The following is a 21,135-nucleotide window of genomic DNA, read 5'->3' on the forward strand; positions in this document are numbered from 1 at the left end:
CCCAACACAGCCAAAAGTAAATAAATGAAAAACAAAACAAAACAAAAAACACTAAACTAAGTTCTAGTTCTCAAATATGGATGATCATTAGAATCATCTGGGGGAGGATTAAAAATACAGAGTGCAGAAACTGACCCTATGACCAGGATTCAGACTCTCCCAGTTTGGGGCCCCGGAACTGGTATTTTTTGAAACCTCATGTGAACAAGGGGTTCTGATAATCAACAGGTTTAGGATCCATTATTATATAGAATTTAAAATTTTCTATTTTTGTTTTTTTAACACTTAGATTCAGAATTCAGTCTTTTGGGATTTTTTCCACTAAAGGTCTGAGCGAGGAGCAGAGCTGACATTCTCTGTCCTGGCGGGGCAGCTGGAGGAGACAGAAGGCAGCGGAGCTCCCCTCTGAGACTGGCTTTTGAAGGGCTTTTGATCATCTCCACCCCCTGCCAGAGCCAATCACGGATGTCAGAGCCCAGGCAGCTGTGGCAGCTCAGTTTCCATGGCAACACCGCCTCTGTCAGGAAGCTGGGATTCCCTGATCCCTGGGCCTTTCCCCCATCAGCGCTGAGCTTTTCCCAACTGCGGGATCCTAAGAATGACCAGGCATCTGGCTCCTTCAAGAAACAGCCTCAAATGTCCATAGATCCTTCCAGGAGCTTATCAGGTCCCTGGAAAAGGAAATAAAGGAAAGAACATAGTCAGGGTCAGCAGCAAGAAGGAGTCTCATTTACCTGTAGCCGGGTCAGTTTTCTTGCTTGGTGACTTTGAAATGAAATACAGAGCAGAGGAGAGGCTCAGTATGAAAAACAAACCAACAAGCAAACAAACACCTACCGTTTATGAAAAGAGTGCAGAAGGGTGTCCCCTCTTCCTGCTGCCTCCTGGCCACCTGTTGCAGCATTGAGGAAGTCAGGAACTTTCTGCTCACAGCCAGAGGAAAGGACACCAGGTCTGTTAAGATCAAGAAAAATAAGGATCACCTGAAGGTGGGAGTTGGGTGCAGCGGTGCCCTTTACATGGTGGGTGTCACAGACCAAGGGAAGGCAGAGAAGAGAGGCAGTCCTGACCTAGGTTTGCAGCTGAAGCCACCAGTCCTGCTGATTTAAGTATGTTAGAATTTCAACAGTTCAGACAAGCTAATTTTTTAAAGGGATAAAGAGGCTGCTTGTCTTCCAGCTGAGCTGGCCGGTCACCTGTGCCGCCCAGCATGGCTGATGTTGGTGGGGACTTAGAGCGGAAGAGCGGGTCCTGGATGTGATCCGGAAACTCACCAGGCGTGTGGCTTCGCAGTAGTGGAATCTGTCGACATGAACAGTCCTCAGCACGTTGGGTGATGCGAGTGCACTTTCATGATTCCCTCTCATTTTACCCCCTTGCTGTTTCCACACGCCACAGGAATCCCTCACTCCCCTCTGAATTTTGTGCCGCTGGAGATGGATGCTCGGACCTCCCACTCAGGCGGGGCAGTCCCAGCGCCACCAACTCACAGGACCTATTGTTCGTCCATTCCTTACCCAGTGCTGTCACTGCAGCCCGGTGCTGCAGCCCAGCCGGGAGGGCAGGAAACCAGTCCCCCAACAGCCATCCATCACGCTCGTAAACGCTCTGTATTTTACTAAGTTCCATCAAAGTTCACGTATACACCGAAGCAAAACAATCCTCCTCTATGCATTCTTTTTTTCTCAACCTACATGCAGCCCACAGACGCACATGAAATATTCGCGGGTGTGTGCTGGGAGCGCTTGAAGCCCTGCGCACATCTGTGCAGTGGTGCGTGTGCGCACTGGGCCGCGTGCCAGGGCGCACAGGACACCTGGTGCCGGGCGGGACCGCCTCCTGCACAGGCTGCACGTGGAGGCCGAGCTGCTTCTAGGCTTGGATCCTCATGAATCACTCTTTGGCACTTTCCTCCCCAGCGTGCCATGTGTTGGTTTTTTGTTTGTTTGTCTTTTTCCTTTTAATAACCATTTCTTTAAAACTGAAGTGTAGTTAATGTACAATGTTGTGTTAGTTTCAGGTGTACAGCAAAGTGGTTCAGTGATACATATATATGTATAATAATATAAATATATTACATATATATAATTTTTCAGATTCTTTTCCATTATAGCTTATTGCAAGATACTGACTGTACTTCCCTGTGCTATACAGTAGGTCCTTGTTGGTTATCTGTTCTGTATATAGTAGCGGGCACATCCCATGTGTTGGTTTTAACTGCCTCACTCATCTTAGCATCTCCAAAGGCTGTGTGATCAGTTGGTGTCCCAGCCTGCTGCTGGCTCTCTTCTGCTCCCACATTTATCGCTCAGTAAATGATAAGGGATTCCTTCCGCGAGTCCAGGAAGACACGAAAGGCAGCTGTCTTTTGTGTTAACATCAACTCCGGCTCTCCTCACCATCTTCTTTCTACTTGTAGGCCCTCTGCCCACTTACTTTAGAAAAGAAGCAAATGTTACCTGAGCTTCTCAGACCATGCAGTCCTGTTCTTGAATAACAACCTTCCAGTGGTTTACTATGTAAGATACCCAGAGCAACACACACACACACACACACACAATGTGTGTCAAAACCAACAGTTTGGCATCCTCTCCTTGTTTTTAATCAATGGCTGCTTCCCATCTAGTTTTCACCTTGTGAAACTCAAGAGAAATCTGAAGTCGTCACCTCAGCTTCAGACTGAGTGTTCTGAGGAGTCCTAGAGGGCAGATGGGACAGGAATTTGAAGGCTGTTTCTCCATATTCTTGGATCCTTTCCGTATGCATCTTTTAGCCCGATGCTTGGTGCATCACAGTGCACATCTGAAGCATCAGGTTAGGAAAGTACCAAGAGTGGTAGCTTTGAAGCTAACAAGAAGTACCTGCAGATTCCTTTCTCGTTCAGCTCGAGGATTTTCTAATCTCTTTCAGTGTAAAAATCCTCTTGACTGGAGTGAGGCTTCTAATATTACTTCTTACGATGAGTGCTTTTCAGACCCCTTTGAAGGCATCCTAATAGTCGAGAACAAGAGAGAATTACCACAGAACAGGAGGGAAATGATACAGGACTTGTATCAACAGGGTTGGACAACAATGATGAAATTCCACATTTTTATCTAGAATCATCCTGGAATGATTAAGGCTGAGAAGACATGAGGAAGGCCAGGGGACCGTCCCGTTGCAGCCTGTGGTGCCAGCGTCCAGACCAACCTGCACGTGCTGGTCACCTGTCTTTGGAGAGTGAGCCCCCAGATGCAGGGAGGCTGGAGAGAGCAGCGTCTGTGTCTCGTCTCCAGACATCTAGGGGAGAATTCGTGTCCTGGGGTGATGCTTTTGCCTTGCCTTTATTGATGACTTTCTCCTCTGAATTCTCACATTACTTTTTTTTTAATTAATTTTTATTGGAGTATAGTTGCTTTACAATGTTGTTAGTTTCTGCTGTACAGCAAAGTGAATGAGCTATATGTATACATATATCCCCTCCTTTTTAGATTTCCTTCCCATGTAGGTCACCATGGAGCATTGAGTTCCCTGTGCTATACAGCAGGTTCTCATTAGTTATCTGTTTTGTACACAGTAGTGTATATATGTCATTCCCAATCTGCTAATTCATCCCACCTCCCCTTCCCCCTTGGTGTCCATACATTTGTTCTCTACGTCTGTGTCTCTATTTCTGCTTTAATCTTCATGCATAGTTTATATGATCCGTGCAGTGTGATGATACGCCGTTAGCTTTCTCTCTGCGTTTCGAGGACAGAGTTTGTTTTTAGGGCCACACTGACTTGCAACAGTCATTGTGGGTGATCTGTCTCCATCTGTCCCGCCTTAAGCATTCTCTGCATGAGAGGTCGGCAAATAGTTTCTGTAAAAGGCCAGTGTGTTTGGTTTGAATGTTTGTGTCTCCCCAAAATTCAGATGTTGAAACTTGATGTCCAAGTGATGGTATTTGGAGATGAGAACTCTGGGAGGTGACTGGATCATGAGGGCAGAGCCCTCAGAAGGGGCATTGGGGTCCCCTCAGAGGGCTCCCTTGCCCCTTCTCCACGTGACACACAGCCAAAAGGTGGCCGTCTCTGAACCAGGATATGGGCTCTCTCCAGACACTGAATCTGCCAGCGCCTTGACCTCAGACTCCGCAGCCTCTAGAACTGTGAGAAAGAGATGTCTGTTGTTTACAAGCCTCCCAGTGTATGGTCTTATTGAAACAGCCCAGGGACTTCCCTGGTGGCACAGTGGTTAAGAATCCGCCTGCCAGTGCAGGGCACACGGGTCCGATCCCTGCTCTGGGAAGATCCCACATGCCACGGAGCAACTAAGCCCGTGCGCCACAACTACTGAGCCTGCACTCTAGAGCCCGCGTGCAGCAGCTACTGAGCCTGTGTGCTACAACTGCTGAAGCCTGCACGCCTAGAGCCTGTGCTCTACAGAAGCCACCACAATGAGAAGCCCACGCACCGCAACAAAGTGTAGCCCCCGCTCGCCACAACTAGAGAAAGCCTGCGTGCAGCAGCAAAGACCCAGTGCAGCCAAAAATAAATTAAAAAAAAAAAAAAAAAAGCAGCCCAAACAAACTAAGACAGCCAGACAGGACACATTTAGGCTTTGTGAAGCACATGGTCTCTGTTGTAACAGCTCTGCTCTGCGAGAAAGCAGCCAGACACAATCATATGTAAATGAGCAAGGCTGTGTTACAATAAAACTTTATTGACAAAACAGGCTGAGGGCCAGAAGTGGTCCTTGGCAATAGTTTGATGATTGCTGGTCTAAGTCAATGCCAGTTATCCCATTTCCCTTATTAGTGATCAGACCAGGCAGGCATGTGTGTGTGTGACCTTATACTGGTCAGGAAACAGGAGGGGACATCTGGTGCGGGCCTCTGGAAAAGGCTTCCTTGATCCTAAGACCTTGTCCCTTATTTCCCTCTGGACCTTGCTGTGTTGGGAGCAGCCATCATACTCCCCGGCTGAGGATGGCCCAACACTGGAAGGAGGACAAGGCTGAGAGGAGCACAAAGAGGAGAGAGACCCTGACATTCTCACCCAAGCCCGCTCTGCTCTGGTCTCCAAACTATGCAGCTTAATCGATGTCCTTCTTGGCTAAGCCAGTTAGCCTTTTTGTTTGCAAGAAAGCATATTAATTGATAGAGCTCTACCCCTGAAATGTTTAAAATGATGTTAAATTCATGTAAATCGAATCTGGCTTCTCCTTGCGGAAAAATTATATACTTCATACTACATTTCTGATAAAGAGCCCAGTGTCCAACTTTTTACAAAAATGATAAAAAAATGCCATGTTGAGTCAAACATGCATGGCGTGTTTCTAGAAAGTTGCTTTTACAGTGCATATAACTGATGACTAGGACAGAATACAGTGAGTCGCTTCAGATTCAAATTCTCATGAGTGTGTATCACATGAAGTTCTCGTCTTACATCTTCATAATTCCTACGTCTTAGTGCAGGAAATATAGTAAACACTCACTCAGGTCACAGAATCGACTGGAATTTTTAGGGAACATTTCACAAGACTCTTTGAGGAGAATTTTAAGGATATTTGGTCCACATGATAAATTTAAAGAATGTAAAGGGGTCCAGGACCACTGACTTGGAAATATACTTCATGAAACATGAAAATATGGGAAATACAATGTCGGGGGTAAAAAGCAGAACACTGAAGTGGACACGCAAGGACTCCAACTATGTAAAAAATATATGTGCACAGAAAAGGAATAGGATGAAACTATAAAATAATAATTTAGGTGATTTCAAGTTTTGTTTTCATAAAATTTCCAAGTTTTCTACAATAAAAGAGTTTTGCTTCTGTAATCGGGAAGAATAAAATTTCAGTACCGACCACAGAGCACACATTTGCCTTATGACAGCGGCTGCCACCAAAAGAACATCATTCATTTTATAAGTTGTGTATAAAGATTTAATATGCCTGACTATAAGACAGTGAGATTTTTAAATAAAGGAACTCCAAAATCAAATGAATATTTCTTCCTGGTATTTCCTTTAGGAGACGATATGCTTATTCAAATGACGTTTTTTGGAGCTCCTATGGAAGAACTGTCTGTGAAGAGTCAGCCACGGAAGAAATGGATCTCCTGTCTCTATCAAGGCATAGCATTCTCTCTCCTCCCTCCTCAGCCAGCTTCAGCTAATGGTTTGTGTGCTTGTTGACACTGACCTTCAGCGCCATTGGGAAGGGCTGTGGGGTCATGTGCGCCCTCAGTCTCCATGTAAAAGCAGGTCTCTTTGTGACTCTGCGGAGTCATCTAGCTGGGGACTGGATTGTCTGTGTTGACATCACTCAGCTAAAGAGAAGCTGAGAGTTATCAGCTTGTTTAGACTCATAGATGATTCAGTTTTCCCAAATAGCCTAAAACTCGGTCACTTACTGGGGTGACAAACTCTGCCCAGTTTGCCAAGGATATTTCTCATTTTAGCACCAAAACTCGTTCATCTCAGGAACCCCCTCAGATGCAGGCTGACTGAGGTGGTTGGTCACTCTATCCACTGGTGACCCAGCTTTATAATGATGCAACTTCCCTTCGTTTTAGTCTGACCTGGCTTCTCCAGCCAAGCCATTCACCCAAGGCTGGATGGAGGCGTCCAGTGGCCCAGCCATCTGACCTCTGCTGTGTGTTGTTGTCCTGCAGATGAACAAGCCAGAACAAAGGGATGAACTGCAAAGAGACAGGGCCCTACACATATAATCTGGTTATAATTTTCCTGGGAGAGTTTGGGTTCCTGGCTTATCCATCCATTCCTTAGTTATGAATGTATGTATGTATGTATATATTTATGGCTGCATTGGGTTCCTGGCGTATCTGTCCACTCCTTATTTATTCATTTATTTGTTGATTTATTTATTTTTGGCTGCCTTGGGACTTCGTTGCTGCGTGCGGGCTTTCTTTATCTGTAGTGAGCGGGGGCTACTCATCATTGCAGTGCACGGGCTTCTCATTGCGGTGGCTTCTCTTGTTGTGGAGCATGGACTCCAGGCATGCAGACTTCAGTAGCTGTGGCACACGGGCTTAGTTGCTCCACGGCATGTGGGATCTTCCCCAACTGGGGCTCAAACCCACGTCCCTGGCATTGGCAGGTGGATTCTTAACCACTGCGCCACCAGGGAAGCCCCCGTCCACTCCTCGTAAAGAACAACTGCCTCTCAGGTTGGCTCATCACTTCTGTTTTGCCTGCGACATACAGAAAGGCAAACCAACCAGCCCAGCATGACCCTGCTCAGAACAAGGTTTTCTGCCAGGTTTTCACATGCTGGAAAACTTGTGCCCCTCGGAAAGAAACCCCAGCAAAATGAAGCCTAATTTTTATTTATTTTTGCATTCAGAGAGGAATGGCGATGTCGTCCATGTCCTAGACACATCTTAATTTGTGGTTTTTTTCTTATTTGACTCTCTTAATAGGAGGAAAGTATGCCAGGGCTGATTTATGGATCTCCAGTGGTGCCAGGCATCATTTCACATGTGCACAGCTGCTCCACAGTAGTTTAACTTGGCGGATAGTATTAAACCCTGGAATTGTGTCATCTATTTGTACACGCGTACAATAGCCTCCTTGTGCAGGTTCTTCAAGAATCCTTGCAGGCATGGTTGAGACTGGGCGTTTACGGAGTCTCACAGAGTGATTTATTCTGTTGGAAGGCTTTCAGCGTTTCAGAATGAAGGATGAGATAGCATTTTGTGCCATCGATTAAGTTCCCTGGGGAATTAGAGTTGGGCTAACGTGGAGACGCCTCAAGCCCACAGTGGGAACTCCCGTTTCAGTGGTCATCCAGGCGATGTGGGACATGTGACTGCTGACAGCAGGCTGGCTTTCATTCTGACATGTCGCAGGGAAGCAGCTAAAAGTGGGGGGTGGGGTAATCTAATGCAAGTCGCCGCAGGCGTAAATAACTTGAGAAGCTCTGTTGACAGCAGAAAGTCCGGCCTCCGCAGTAGTTAACAAGGCTATCTTCAAATTCAAAGGGCCCTGACATCTGTCACAGTTGTCCTTTGTAGTCAAGGGTGCTACTGCGGACACCGTGTTTATCCCTGCAGCCGAGTGTGGCTGAAAATACCCGTGTGTGACAGGTGATAAGGCCTTTCTGTGGAGGGGGACAGGGCGGACGTGAGAGCCTGGCTAGGGTTTGTGTGCGGGCCTCCCAGCACACAGCTTGGCATGTCACAGAGCATCTTGTCTCCATCTGCAGCGACCTGGCCGCTCTGGCCTCGGCCCCTCGGCTCCAGTGGCCCACAAGTGTCTCTGTTCTTGAGCGGCTTTCCCTGGGTCTTGCTTGCTGTCTCCCTTGCCCGCACAGGGCAGGTAGGCTGGTGCCAGACTCCTTCCTACACCCCGGCTCAGGGGAGAAGGCCTTTGAGGTGGGCTGGGTCCCTCGACACTTTTGTCGATGGGTGATTTTATTTTGCTACTTCAGCACTGAGTGTTTTCAACTGGAAAGACCTTTGAGGCTGAAAGGACTTTCCCCCCTTTCTCGGTGTCACCTGTCTTAGGACAGGGAAAGGCAGAGGCAGTGCTTTGGGCTCAGGTGTGCCTCTCCATCGGTGGACTAGGTGGACACTTACACAGCTTGTTGCCTTAAAAAATGCTACCTCACCAGCCTATTCTCAAAATCCTTTTTTAAGGCTAGAAATTCCTAAAGGCTCATCTTGGAAGTCTAATAGTGGGTTCACAAGCCAGCGACAGGGCTCAGAAAGCCTTCCTGCTTGGGTGTCTTGCTGGGGGCAGCAGTTAAGTTCAGGCCCAGGTGGCGCTGGTGGCCTCAGCCCATGGCCAGCACTGCGTGACTGCTTATTACGTCGCCTCTTTGGCAAAGAAAAATCTTTTTACCCGTGGGTTCAAGATGGAGCTTAGGAAAGAGAATAAAAGGGCTTCTTGGTGATGCCTTAGCCTTAAAATTTCCTATGGGAGGAACTGCTAATTGTCTTGAACAGGGAAACCCCAAGAATCTTACGAGCTCCTTAACCACTGAGTGAATCGCCTTATCAGACCTTCTTCTAGAAGAGTCTGGTGCATAAGGAAGTTGTGATGAGGATGACTGAGAGATGAGAGTGTGGTGCCTGAGACCAACCCTGGGCACTGGACTTCCCCGGGAGGGAAAGATGACCTGAGCCTCCATGAGCAGCTAAGGGACACTGGTGTCCAAGAACGGACATCTTCTCGGGAGGGAGAGGGGGTCTGGAATTGGGAGGCAGGGGAACTGAGCACAGCCTTTGTCTGCTTCACAGTTCTGCCCCTTTGGTTTGAGGTCATCCAGTAGAGTTCCATCCCACACAAGTCTTGAAGTTGTTTCTCCAAGGAACATCTCTGAATCAGCTTTCATCTCTTCTTGACTCTCTAAGGACGCTGGGAGGGAGGCCCAGTGTCCCCAAGGCTTCGGCGCATGTAGCAATGGTCTCTGATCCTGTAGATATTGTTTTTTTGTTTATTTGTTTGTTTTTTGAGAAACTAGGAGGAATGGGATTGAAAGTAACAAGCATCTAGTATGTTCTGTCATTCCCATTTTATAGATGAGGAAACTGAAGTTCAGTTATGGGACCAGGATTACGTGAAAGCGAATAGCAAAGCTGGGATCTAAACGTAGGCCACCTACCAGAGGTGAGCAGGTTGACAAGTTAGCCCAACTCAGAGAGCCCCCTGCATCTGACTTCTGTGCTCCATCTCAGAACTGTGGGCTTCTCTCTACAGTCCTGACTGAGAACTTCACCAGGAAGACAGCAGGTTCTCCTCATGGTGTTTGAGAAACCACTGACTAAAGAATGAGCCTCGCCTGTATCCCTGATGATCTTTTAAAATAGTGAATAGTAACACTGCTATAATGGTGAACATAGAAATGCCACCATCTGCCCTTGGTCTTTCAGAAGGTACCAGGCAAATCTTGCTGTTCTGAGACCGATATCTAAATTCTTTTAATTAACTCATTTATTGACCAGGGGATTTTTTCAGAATCTAACGCCTGTGGCTGGTGATTTGTTATGTAAATCAATATTGAAACATCTCTGGTCAATAACGTTTGGGTAACAAAAGACATATTAATAAGTCTCTGGTCAATATTAATAAACCTTATTTGGTTTGATGAGTTAAAGCAATACCCTTAGCCTCCACTGTGTATGTTGGAAAGAGGGCAGAAGGAAACAGTTTCTCTGAGATAACTCTCCAAAGAAGATCCTAATAGGTTTGGGTTGATAGACATCCAAGAAGTTACAGATGATAGGAGTTGACACCCTTCCAAAATTAATATATGCCCAGTAGGCTAAGTCCATGGTTTCCTTCCTTTTCCATTGGATTTCTAAATGTCAGAAGTCCCCATCTTCATGGTCTGTGACGTGATGGGGCCCTTCTAGTTACAGAGCTCTTCCTCATGAATTGCTCTGTGAAACCTCAAAGACTGCTTCATTCCTTTTCTGTCAGGTGAGGACACAGAGACCGAACGCCCATGCATTCCTGACGGCAGCACAACTGGTACACCACGGAGCTGGGGCGAGAATCGAGACCATGAGTGCTTTTAGCATTGCCCCGCCGTGTTCCCTCTCCACATTCCACAGAAGGGTTTATTAAGGATCGCATTTTGCATAAGGCAGCCGATGGTAGCAATGGTCACCAGAAGCCAAGGTCCCAGGCTGTGGAGCTGGTAGGGCTGGGGCGTCTCTTGCCTTGGCTTGGGGTTGGCCCAAGGGATTAAAATCACTAGGGTACAAGAGGAAGGATGCCAAGGTTGGAAGCCAGGCCCAGCCTGAATTGGGCTGTGCTGGCGGCATGCGAAGTTACGAAGCATTTTCAAAGTACCTATGACATTTTATTTTAGGTAGTAAAATCTTTACGTTCAAGCTGTTAGAAAATATTTGAAACAAGCCATTCCTAAATATGTTTATGTAAGTATTCCTAAGACACACTACACACATGTGTGAGTCAGACTAAGTTCTTCATAAAATAGAATTGAATTCAGTTGTTTAAAATGGGTTTGCTGTTGGGTTGCATGGAGACATGTACGTGGTTTGATCGTAGCCCTCACTTTTCAATGTTTTGAGTGTCAAAAGGACATAGGATGGCACCTTTCTTAGGAAGTGTGATTTATAATATACTCCACACTCAGTGAAAATTGAGTTTGTGTAGTAGTTAGGATTAGGTTGCTAGAAGATCCAAAATAACAGTGGCTTAAAGAAAATAGAAGTTTCTTTTTCTCTCATGAATGAAGTCAGGAGTCAGTTCACGGATGGTTTGGTGGCTTCATGGTATCAGGGGCTCATGCTCCTCCTGTCTTGTTACTCACTATGCATGAATTCTATTTCCAAATTCACCTCATGGGCCAACATGGCTGCTGGAGTGCCAGCAATTATATTTGCAATCCAGGCAGTAGGAAGAAAAAAGGAGTGAAAATGAGGGCACGCTCTCTTCCACTTCCACTGTGTCTCCTCGGCTAGAACTCTGTGATACGCCAGATCTGGCTATAAAGCAGACTGAGAAATGTATGATTTTAGCTAGCCATGATGTTCTCAGCTAAAACAATAATTAGGATTATTTTTACAAGGAAAAAAAAGGAAGAATGAATATTGAGTGGCAATTAGGAATCTCTGCCACAGCTTGGTTATGGAACCTATTCCCTTCATCTTATTCCCTAGGCTCCCCACACTTGCTCCTTGCCCATCCCCTCTTGCACATGTGCAATTAAAAAACGACCCTATTGCTTGAGAGACCCAGAGCCATGCAGAACAGAAAAGATCATTATGGGTGGAAACTGAGTCAAACTAGGGAGCTTCTTGCTATGATTATTTGCCTTTATTATCAATATCATTTATTTCATCATCAAAAAACCTTACTGTGCACTAGAATGTGTAGGGGAAAACATCAGAGGTGTTAGGAAATATAATACAGGATTCCTGTCTCCACCCTTGACTTTCTTATTTGGGGGAGATGAGACTCCCAGAGTAAGGTCCTGTCAAGAGCTGTGAAAGGGCTGAGATTTTCCCCCACTTGTAAGTGAGGAGCTAGCCCACCAGTGTCCTGGGTGCTGGCAGGAGACACAGGACCCTGGGTCAGAGATAAAGGACTTAAATTATATCAGTAGTCTGGGTGCCAGTCTTTTCTTGTGCTAGTTCCCCAGTTCCTGCAGGGTGACTCAGGTGGCCACATGGTGACTGCATGGCAGCGGGTGGCATTACAGGAGAGGAACCTGGAGCCCAAGGCAGGCAAGGCTTGTACGATGGGAAGCACGGCTGCCACCCCTTCTCCAGAGGGAACCTCCATCTCCGAGGTTCCAGGCTGTCCACCGTGTAAGTATGCTTGTAAAGACGGTCCATCCAGAACAGAGGTGTCAGCGTCTCCGCCTGCAAGATGTCAGACACAGGAGAGGCCCTTGGAGAACTGTCTCCCGCCCGACATGACACAGCGCACGCCAAGCGCGGCACCAGGACAGAAGCACCCTGGTCCCCTGTGAGTGAGCAGAGCGCGCTGGGGGCTGCGCAATCAGGGGCCTGGAAGGGAGGGCGAGGCTGGACCAAGAGCGGGGAGAGGGCTCCACCCCCTGTGCAGGTGCGCAGACATGGTACGAGGCGTTCGTAGACCTACCGAAGAGCAGTTTGGTGGAAGGGAGAGTGTTATAGGAAAGCCGTGGGGTCTGGACGTCCCGGGAGGGCATGGGATGCCTGAGGAACTTCCCGCAGCGAGGAGGAGGGTCGGTAATGGTGCCGCCAGCGACATGGCTGGGGATGGCCAGAGCGGAGGAGACGGGAGGTGAGGCAGGGACGGGTCTGGGCATCAAGTGCTGGGTACGTGAGCGCTTCCCACATGGCAGGGCAGCGCACCCGTATTTATTGTTTCGCTTCCTTTACTATGCAGCAGGCAGGAAAGCTTGCAGGGAACTTCATGTCTGTAAGGATGAAGGGGTAGCACCATTGATAGACCCGTTACCTCAAGTGGCATTTCCTAAATTTCTCACGAGGGCATCACCCAGGTGTTCAGTGCTGGATCCTCTCATGTATTTTAGGATCAGGCCCTTCCCTGCAGGTATCAGTGTCAGGTTCTAAAGGACCCCAGGGGCCCTTACTGCCCAGGATAAGGGAGGGCTTTGGTGTGGGGTGGATAGATAGAAATACCTGTGTCGTACCTGGGTGACCAGTCATGATAGCAGCTCTGAAAGTGAGAAAACTAGTGTAAAGGACACATCCGCAGGGAAACCCGGATACTAACAGGCAAATGGCTTCAACAGAGGAGCCCCTGACAAAGAAGATGCTGGACATCCCTGTCCTTAACCCTCAGACTGGAGACGGAAATTCTACGTGTCCTCGAGTGGCTTCCTACTCTTCTCACAGAACAGTCTTGGCTCCTTGACCTGGTGTGAGAAGCAGCAGATGCCCCCTGGCCCCCGCACCTCCACAGTGAGTGAAGTGCCCCCGACTCGGCTTCCGCCATCCATCATGGAAGGCTTTGGCAGACTGCTGTGGAAACCAACTCCTAAATATTTTAAGCAGAGACCATGGCTGACAGGAGTCAAACTTTCTGTATTAATGGAGGATTAAAACCTCAGCTGTTTCCAGTAATTTATTATGCACCCGCTTATAAACACATTGCACTGGTCATGGAATGTATACGTGTAGCAGGCCCTCCAGAGACGGATGAAGAACACTTCAAGGGCACCCAGGTTCCAGCATGGAAGCACAATCACAGTTGGCAACCTTTGCACAGGAAGTCCCCTGACCGTTGGTGACCTGTGTCCTGTGGCCACTGTCTGGGAACCACTGCACGTGGCAAAGGAGCAAGACCCTCTGGCCTTACTCAGACCCATCATTACACTGTCCCCAGAAGTGACCCATGTCAGCCTTCAAGGGCTCATGTTGCGAAAGGCAATCATCTGTCTCGTGAGAAAAGCCATCGAAGTGCCAAATTATTGATGGACAATCACCACACCCAGTGTGCTGTGTCTGACTGTGGGCACCACACCTCAGGGGCAGCATTAGCCCCAAACGTGACACATGCAGGGCAGAAGCGTTCAGACCAGAAGGGGACACAAACCATGCGATGCTGGGACAAAGGAACAGGATTCACATGGATAGAAGGGGTGGGGGGGGGGCACGCTTGCTGTCCGAATGCTCTGGAGGTTGTGGAGAGGAAGGTTTTCCCAGGGTGGGGGCGGAAACCAATGGTAAAGGCTGGTTGCTGTGAAAACAGATTTATGCTAAAAACCCAGGGGTGTGGGCGGAGTACTTCCTAACAGAGTTTGTGAGAACGGGCCGAGCTCTCTGTCACTGGAGATGCTCAGTCCTTGGCTGCATGGCCATGCTGGAAGAAACACTGCAGAAAAACTCCAGCGTCGGATCACTGAAGGAAGGGACTAAGTTTCCCCCGCAGGACCTTGTGATGCCATGCATGGGGGACTTGAATCTGAAGTTGGGGTGTGTGTGGTCTTGTAATAGGGAAGAATAAATCTGACTCCATATTGGATCTATTTCTTTAGCTCCAACCTTTGTGCCCTGTTGCCTCTGCTTAAGTCATGCTGGCTCTGCACCTTTTGTAAAAGAATGTTGCCTATGGCTTGAAATATACAGGATAGCCTGACCTTGACCTGACCTGAACACAGAATAACAGAAACCTGGCCTACAGGGACAGCTACAAGAACAAAGGATCTGACACCAAGAAGTTCGCAACAATTCACACACCTCCTCACCTTGCCTTTAAAAAGGGCTTTGCTGAAAGCTTTTCGGAGTTTGGCCTTTTTAAGGCATGAGCCACCTGTCTCCTTGCCTGGCCCCACAATTAACCTCTCTGCTTCAAACTCTAATGTTTCAGTATTGTTCGGTCTCACTGTGTTATTAGGCACAGACTTGCGTTCAGTAACAATTATGGTGAGCCAGCCAGGAATCTGTGCCTGTGGTGGGTGGACCCCGGCCAGGGACAGCCCCTTCCCAAGTTCCCAGCAGCTGCTGGAGCTCATTTTGCATCCAGGAACTGTGAGGGACTCTCCCTGAGAGGCGTCAGCTGCCCCAGTGCACAAGGTCATTTGGAGCAGAGAAACGTCCAGAGCTGTGGTCCACATTTGGTGTCACTTGGGGGTAAGTCGCTCCATCTTGCACAGGCTGGGAATTCTCTCCACTCCATTTGGGTTACTTCCCTTGTAGGAAGTGAGACACTCTGGGTCTGTTCTCTTTTGAGAGCTAAGCCAGTCTGTTTGGAGACCTCCATCTGGGAGTAGAAATGGAATTTTAGACTACACCTCCACTGATTTCTGTGTGACTGTAGTTTGTGTTTTTTTGTGTGTGTATTGTTTTGGGGTAAGCCACTCCAGCTTGTGCCTTTGTTAGTGGGACCATTCGTTTCTTGTTTGTATGTGTGTGTATCAGTATGCACTGGTCAGTTGAGACGTCTTCGGTAACAGGGCTTGCGTGTGACGGCACCAGGGTGTCCTTCCCTATTGTGTTGGGTTTTGCCTGTGGTCGAGCATTGGTTGGGATTTTCCTTTTGCAATGAATGGGTATCTCCCTTTTTGGCACTGGGGAACTGTGATCCTGAAAGACCATTTTGCATTGCATTTGTTTGCTTTATTAATATTAGATAACACCAGCCATGAATAATTAAGTATGGATAATCAGAGCTCTGTTCCATCTTGTAGTCCCCCTAGCATGTATTTTGCAAACTGGGAGATCTTCAGTATGCTCCTAGAAAGGGAGAGAAAGAAGATTTTTTTTAAACATTTCACCACCACTACATTCTTTAGACTCTGGACTAAATTAATTAAGATGAAACTCTCTTAAAATTCCAAAACTGGTTCTTTTTGCATATGCAGTTAAGAGAAAGCTGGCTTGATAAAATACCTTTTTTTCAGAATTCTGACCCCAAGAGAACGAAAATATTCTGAGGAGCAAGCTTGAAGGTAACTAAGTAAGTTCAACCTATTCCAACTGTTATTTTTGGTTTGCATTTGCCAGGTGAATTGCCATGACACGTGTGGTAATGATTCCTTATCTTTACATTTGCATGTTGTTCGCTGTTAAAAAGTAGGATCCTTGTTTGAAAAAGTTGAGGAAATTGTTGGACTTCACCCTTTTGTTTTTGTTCTGCAGGAATTAGATTTTGTTCTGTGTGTATGTTTACATTTGTCTTGCATATAAGTTTGCTGGCTGTGAGATCTATCTGGATATATGTGTTTCATTATGATTAGGTGTCTTTGTCTTTGGATAGTATTGCTGAGGTTAACTTGTAAATGAGCTCTATTTAATAGACTTAAAAGTAAATGCTTACAAATTAAATACTTAACTACTATTTAGAAAACAGGCCAAAATGAACTTCAGGTCCTCATGATCTGGGAAATATTCAGTATGGAATTGATATCTGGTATTGAAGCTAGCTTAAGCTTGTTGGTTTGACTAATACAGACATGTCTTTTAGAAAATTCAAACTATTTAGGATAAACCTTATAACCTTATAACCAGCAATAGAAATTTCTAGTAAGAGTTTCCAAAAAGTAAGTATAAATTGTGAGAGATGCCTTTAACATTACTTACTTAGGATGCTTTTAAATGCTTGTAATAGAAAACACAATTACGACTAATTCCTAATGGTTCCAGCATAGATTCAGTCAGTGAATCAGTGACATCAAGGATCCAGGTTCTTGCCATATTTTCCTCTGCCATTTTTACATGTCAGTTTTGTCCTTGGATTTGTTCCCTCATGATCCTAAGACAGCTTCCACGGCACCAGTCCTCATCCAACAATGACCAGATTCAGGAAAGTATGAACCTTTTGTCCCTTTCAAGAGCAAAGGAAACCCAAAAGTTCCCTTATTTGCCTTCACAGTTCTTAAGCAAGGTTGCACCTGTATTAAATCAAATATTGCCAAGAAGAAAAGGAATTACACCAGGATTGCTTTAACCTAATCCTCATTCACCCACTGGGGCTAAGGAGGGACCAATGAAAATCATGGGCCTAATAACTGAACAGTATTGGGGTTCTCTTGGCAAGGAAGTATGAAGGCAATTGTTGGTGTGGTCAATACAGACATGTCTTTTATTGTGCCTGGGTTTACTGAGGGTGAATGGGTTTATGTTGTTTCTGTTGCAGTTTGTCAACAGAAAAAAAAATTAGCTTGGTATGATGAAATTCTTATAAATAAATTAGATGCAAATAGGATGAGAGCTTTTGGGTGACCTCTTTAGAAATGGCTATGATTTGGGAATGTCTGCTTAAGGGTGGTCCCTCCAGATATTTGGTAACTTAAATTTTAGAGTTGTGCTAGTTTGGGTTGGATGATGGGGGATACTGAATAGCTAGGTCATTCCCAGGCAGGGTACTGAAACATTAAGTACTGAATATAGAAGCTAAAGGTGTCTGGGACTATGTTTGGTGCCACACTATTTTCTATAAAAAGCAGATGTTTTAAAAAATTATTATTGGGCTTCCCTGGTGGCCAGTGGTTGAGAGTCCGCCTGCTGATGCAGGGGACACGGGTTCGTGCCCTGGTCCGGGGAGATCCCACGTGCCGCGGAGTGGCTGGGCCCATGAGCCATGGCCGCTGAGCCTGCGCGTCTGGAGCCTGTGCTCCGCAACGGGAGAGGCCACAACAGTGAGAGGCCCGCGTACCGCAAAAAAAAAAAAAAATTATTGTTGTTTGCCAACCTACAGAATGCTAAAGGACAGTTAATAATTGATCGCTTCTTGGATTTCACTAGAAATTAAGGGTTTTTTAGAGCTTTGGATTCAAATTTAAGTATGTAATTAAAGCTACTAAAATAATAAAGGAAACATTTCAGTATACAGCAGGAAAGTAGGATATATGTTTTTTTTAAAGGGAGTTTTACACATGGTTGGGCTGAGATTAGGTTAAACTTAAGTAAATGGATTTTGTTATTAAAAATAGGCTGGTGCAAGACTCGATTTGGTCCCTCTCTACTAAGGGAACAAGTTTACTTAGAATGCTTTTTTTTAATTTTTAATTTTTATTTATTTTTGGCCGTGTTGGGTCTTAATTGCTGCGCGTGGGCTTTTCTCTAGTTGCGGTGAGCAGGGGCTACTCTTCATTTGGTGCTGTGGCTTCTCTTATCGCGGAGCCTGGGCTCTAGAGCACAGGCTCAGTAGTTGTGGTGCATGGGCCCAGTTACTCCATGGCATGTGGGATCCTCCCGGACCAGGGCTCGAACCCGTGTCCCCTGCATTGGCAGGCGGATTCCCAACCACTGTGCCACCAGGGAAGCCCCTAGAATGCTGCTTTTGATAACAGATTATGTGAACTTCCTTGCCTGTAAGTGATCTATATTTGCTTCTGAGATCTCTTCTCACTTTGGTTAAGAAACAAGTATTGTCTTACAGTGACCTGTGATCTTATTTGACCAAGTGTTTTGAAACTTTTTGACAAACTTCCCAAATACCAAATTTTAATTAAAATTCTTTTGCCCTCCAGCTAACTTCGGGATGCTTTAGCGGGCCCTTGATGCATCTTAGAGAGCATATTTAACTCGTATTATTTGGTATGTTGAAGTACATGGGAAGCATCGTCAAGTGGGTGATAAGCCTCCTCAGATTATACAGTACAGATAAATGTTATTATAATATATTCTAGAAATTATGTAAAGTTTCTGAAATGTAGATATGTCCTGGTATAATGCTTTCAGTCATAATTCTGGTTATCTTAAAATGTTGTATATCGCAGCAACTTGACTAAGCTTTTTTGTTAACACACTGTAATCAGATCTTTAACCTTGCCTTTTAAGTCTTTGATAGACAGTTAAGCTGATGCTTTGCAAACTTGCTTCATCTTCAAGAAGATTCATAGGAAGGACTAATAAATTTTAGATAATACTTTTTTTTCTTTTTTTTTTTTGCTGCACGACATGGCAAAATTAAGTCGCAATCTTAATTCCCCGACCGGGGATTGAACCCATGCCCCCTGCAGTGGAAGTGCAGAGTCTTAACCACTGGATCGCCAGGGAAGTCCCTCAGATTATACTGCTGAACTGGGTAAGAAAGACATTTAAAACCCTAATGGAAATCCTGATGGCTTCATAAAACGTTAACAAAAGGATTGGTTACTAAGTGAACTGGTAAATACAGTTATAATGTTTATGGGTTTTGTCTGGAATATTACTGATTCTGATTTGTGTTTTCCAGATATAGGGAAGCACTTCCCCTCAAGTTACTCGTGACTTACAGAAATTTGGTAAATTATACCTTACTGAGTAAAACTGAAATATTTTTCTTTTCTCTCTGGCTGGTCCCTCCAGAAACTGGAGATCCATGGGTTCTGAGCAGCCTTATCAGGTGAATGGGCAAGACTGTCTCCTGGCATGTACAGGAATCTTGGTATTTTGGGGACCAAGAATGCCACCGAGGCAGAATCTGATGGCAGGCCTTTGGCATGGATTTCCTGGCCTTGAGAGGCCTTTGGGAATTCAGTCTAAGACTCCTGAGGAGTTCCACCACAGCCAGTTTGGGAAAGCCTATGTAGTCAGTTGACCAGACTTAATTTACGTGTTTGTGGAGAACGCTGCCTGCTTATAAGTCTACTGCTAAAAGCACATGTACAATGCTTGTGTGGCAATTGGGTATAAGTGATAAAATGTATGGCCTATAAAGTGTATACCATTAACATACCTCTGAGCCTGTTCACAATATTTGATCAGTTTTCCCCCATCATGAGTATCTAGGCAAATATAAAGGAGGTCTAGCACCAAAGGACATGATCTAGACCTGGGGCAAGAAGCTAAATCACCCTGGCATCAAGGGACATGTTTTGGTCTGTTGAAGAATTTGCAGTTAACAAGGGAGATGATGGGAAATCTGTACATATTTTGAGGTCTGGGGAAGTCATTCTAGCTGATACATGATTTAACTTAAACTTTATTGACCAGAGCAGCCTGTTGTTTTGTGGCCTTTCGGACATGCATTGTACATCTGCCTTGGCCATTGAGGAGTGGAATACATTTGAAAGTCGAAACTGGAGTAGATGTGGTTCAGACATTCAAGGTAAAACTAGTGGCTATTGTGCATGTGATTTCAGGCACATTCCTATATTGCTGAAAACTTGAATTTTCTGAGCTCTGTCATACTTGGGATGCCACCAGCCATTCTCAAAGTAGTGTCTGCTGGCAGATGGCAGCTGCAACTATATGACCTCAAGATCTCTTGTAACTATTACATTTTTAGACAATAAAATTGTTTTAGTCAGATGTCAGCAGAAAAAGGAGACATGCAGTGGTCAAATTGCCCCTGTTATATATATGTTAACTCCACATCAGAAGTTAAAACCTACTTAGATAAAAGTACACAACTGGCTACCTAGCTACAAGTTTCCCCCAAAGTGCCAGGTCCAGACTGGTTTTCAGGCTTATACTCCTGAATTCCTCAGGGAATGAGATTTTTATTATACAAGACTCAGATCCAGGACTTTGAACTCAAGAATATTTCCAGCTCTGTGTCCATTCCCCAAATCAAGGTAGGACTATGTCCCATTTCAGGAGGAAGTAGCCAGAGTGGTAATCACCCCATTCCCTGAAAGAATTGGGGAAAGATGAAACAGGATTGGAGTTGGAAACCAAATCACTGTGAAATGGAGTTCCTCTGCTGAGTTTATGATTAACTTCTCTATCCAAAACACCATTCCCCTCTTGTTGTCCAACACCTTCTCCTCAAGATTGAGGAGTATCAAAGAAAGAAAAGGGAAGAATTGTAATATGGAGGAACAAATCTGACTCCATATTAGATCTGCTCCTTTTACTTTAACCTTATTTAACCTTTGTGTTCTATTGCCTGTGCTTAGTCATGCTGGCTCTGCATCTTTTGTAAAAGAATGCTGGCTATAGCCTGAAATATACAGGATAACCTAACCTTGACCTGACCAGAGAATAACAGGAACATCAGGACCTTACTGACCTGGCCTAGGTAGACAGCTACATACAACACATAGAAGTGTGCAACAACTAACCACGCCCCTCCCTCATCTTGCTTTTAAAGGGCTTTGCTAAAAGCCTTTCAGGAGTTGCAGCTTTTTAAGGCATAAGCCACCCATCTCCTTGCCTGGCCCTGCAATAAACATTTCTCTGCTCCAAACTCCGATGTTTCAGTATTGTTTGGCCTCACTGTGCATCGAGCACACAATGTGTGTGTGCTGTATGTTGTTATGTGTAGAATGTGTGTGTGGTATGCATGATGTGGT

The 21,135-nt window shown here is 45.7% G+C and overlaps 1 long non-coding RNA gene across 2 annotated transcripts in view; it reads left to right on the forward strand.

Moving 5' to 3' along the window:
• Positions 1-21,135, forward strand: part of LOC117196154 (uncharacterized) — a 108,675-nt gene that overhangs the window by 86,634 nt on the left and 906 nt on the right. For both annotated transcript variants that reach the window (XR_007478050.1, XR_007478051.1), the window contains one exon: positions 290-21,133. This is a non-coding gene — a long non-coding RNA (uncharacterized LOC117196154). The remainder of the gene's footprint in view (positions 1-289; positions 21,134-21,135) is intronic.

This window comes from Orcinus orca, chromosome 6, assembly GCF_937001465.1.
Source record: "Orcinus orca chromosome 6, mOrcOrc1.1, whole genome shotgun sequence".
In the NCBI taxonomy this organism is placed as follows: Eukaryota; Metazoa; Chordata; class Mammalia; order Artiodactyla; family Delphinidae; genus Orcinus; species Orcinus orca.